Source organism: Dipodomys ordii, unplaced genomic scaffold (genome assembly GCF_000151885.1).
Source record: "Dipodomys ordii isolate 6190 unplaced genomic scaffold, Dord_2.0 Scaffold12, whole genome shotgun sequence".
In the NCBI taxonomy this organism is placed as follows: Eukaryota; Metazoa; Chordata; class Mammalia; order Rodentia; family Heteromyidae; genus Dipodomys; species Dipodomys ordii.
Window position 1 is genome coordinate 3,350,073 of NW_012267228.1, and position 2,607 is coordinate 3,352,679.

Sequence of the window (2,607 nt, forward strand, 5' to 3'; positions counted from 1 at the left end):
AAGTGGTAGAGCGCTAGCCTTGAGCTGAAGAGCTGAGGGACAGCGCCCAGACCCAGAGTTCAGGCCCATGACTGGACCCAAAAAAAAAAAAAAAAAAAACCTGATGAAGAGGTAATTGAGGATAAGGAATAAAGGACACCAAATGTTTAAAAAAAAAAAACTAAAGCAGAAAGGGCTATGAGTGTGGCTCACTGGGAACGCACCTGTCCAGCAAGCTCAAACTCTAGTAGCCATCAAAATGAAAACACAGGGCTGCACAAAGGTTAGACATATTCATAGCAACATTCACAAAATCAAGTAAGAAACACCCTAACTGTCCATCAAGCAATAGTGGATAAGCAAAATATTGTATCCATAGGACAAGATATTATTTGGCAACCAAATGAGTGATCTATTGACATTACCACCCAGATGAACTGTGAACTACTTAGGGAAGCTCATTTCCATAGATCACAGTATTCTCCAATTTTTCTTTTCCTCTTGGCAATGCCAGGTGGAATCCAGAGCCTCACATAATGGGAGGCAAATGCTCCACCACCAGGCTGCATTTTAACTGGCATGGCCAGAATTAGCCAAGCCACAGAGATGTAGGTAGATGGGTGGTGGCAGACTTGGAAGGAGACTGGAAAGTGCTTGCTAAGGGGCTGCCATATGCTAGCTTTCCACCACTGTGAAAAACACCTAAGAAAACCCACTTGAAAGGAGGACAGGCCTACTTAGGCTCACCTTTTCAGGTGCGCTTCGTGGCAGGTTGGCTCTGTCCATCTTGGGCCTGGCGTCCATGGATGGGGACATGGCGTGAAGCAGCCTGGCGTGGTGGAAATGTGTGGTGAGCAAGGCTGCTCACCCACTGCTGAGAAGTGGAAAAGAATTCAGGGCTGAGGTCCTGACATCAGGAGGACACGCCCCATGACCTCACTTCCGCCATCTAGGCCCCACCTCTTAATGATTCCACCACCTCTGCTTAGGGTGGCAGATAGGAGAATGAAGGCTTTTTCCAAGTTACAGCAGGTGATGAGAATGTTCTAAAACTCATGGGAAAGGAAGCAGGGTTGTGGCTTAGTCTTGCCTAGCATGGGCAAGGTGTTGGATTCAAAAATAAAAAGCAAAATCATGGGCTGGGAATGTGACTCAGTGGTTGAGTCCTTGCCTAACACGCAGGAAGCCCTGGGTTCGACTCTTTAGTCCCACATAAACAGAAGAAGCTGGAAGTGGCACCATGGCTCACGTGGTGGAGCATTAGCCTTGAGCAAAAGAAGCTCCGGGACAGTGCCCAGGCCCTGAGGTCAAGGCCCAGGACTGCCCCTCCCCCCAAAAAGCGAAGACTAAAAAGCAAAACTGAATATGATGCAAGATGCGCACATCTGGGAATGCCCTAACACTAAACAGTACTGATACATGGGAATTTGGTGAGGTTCGGAGAAGCCACACTTTTGAGAGGTCAAAGTGGGAATCTTTATTAGAAAGCCCACAACTTGCAAGCAGACTCATAACCTCCCCCCCAAAAAAAAACACCTTGCAGTCCCAACTGTGGCTAGCACAACGTTTATAAAGGTAAAAACCACAAGGCAGATGTCACATGTTGTAAGGACTAGCAAAGCGTGTTTTACATAAGCAAACAAAGCAAGCTATCTAGGGGGAAAAATCAGGGATAATCAAGGGCCAGTTATGGGGGGGCAGGGAGGGACATTCAAGGGCAATCAAGGGCAAGTATTCTCTGGAGAAAGACTGTCCTGGAACTAAACCAGGCATGACACATCTGCAGTTCAAAGAATGACGTGTCTCACCTTTAGAGTTCTCCTGGGAAAGTCCCACCAAGAAAGACAGCAATTCTAGCCGGGCACCAGTGGCTCACGCCTTAATCCTAGCTGCTCAGGAGGCTGAGATCTGAGGACTGAGGTTCGAAGCGGGGCAGGAAAGTCTTTGAAAGACTTTTATCTTACCTCCAATAAACCACTCAGAAAACCAGAAGTGGCACTGTGGCTTAAGCGGTAGAGCTCTAGCTTTGAGCTGAAGAGCTGAGGGACAGCGCCCAGGCCCAGAGTTCAAGCCCCATGACCAACAAAAAAGAGAAAGAAAACAAAAATGTTCTTATCTCAATGGGAAATCAAATCGTAAGATTATTTTTCACTTACCTCAGAAGATTAAAGCAAATTAAAAATCAAGCAATATATATCAGAGGAAAAAATGCCTAAGGAAGGAGCTCCAATCACAACACCCTTCTTAAATTGGCTTCAGTTATTAAGTCATAATTCTAGTATCATAAAAGCAGAATTCTGATATAAACAAAAACAGGCCAGGCGCTGGTGGCTCACGCCTATAATCCTAGCTGCTCAGGAGGCTGAGCTCTGAGGATCATGGTGCAGTGCAAAGCCGGCCCCAGCAGGAAAGCCCATGACACTTTTTTTTTTCCTTTGTCGGTCGTGGGTCTTGAACTCTGGGCTTGGGCGCTGTCCCTGTGCTCTTCAGCTCAAGGCAAGTGCTCTACCGCTTGAGCCACAGCAGCACTTCCAGTTTTCTAGTGGTTTATTGGAGATAAGAGTCTCATGGACTTTCCTGCCCAGGCTGGCTTTGAACTGTGATCCTCAGATCTCAGCCTCCTGAGTA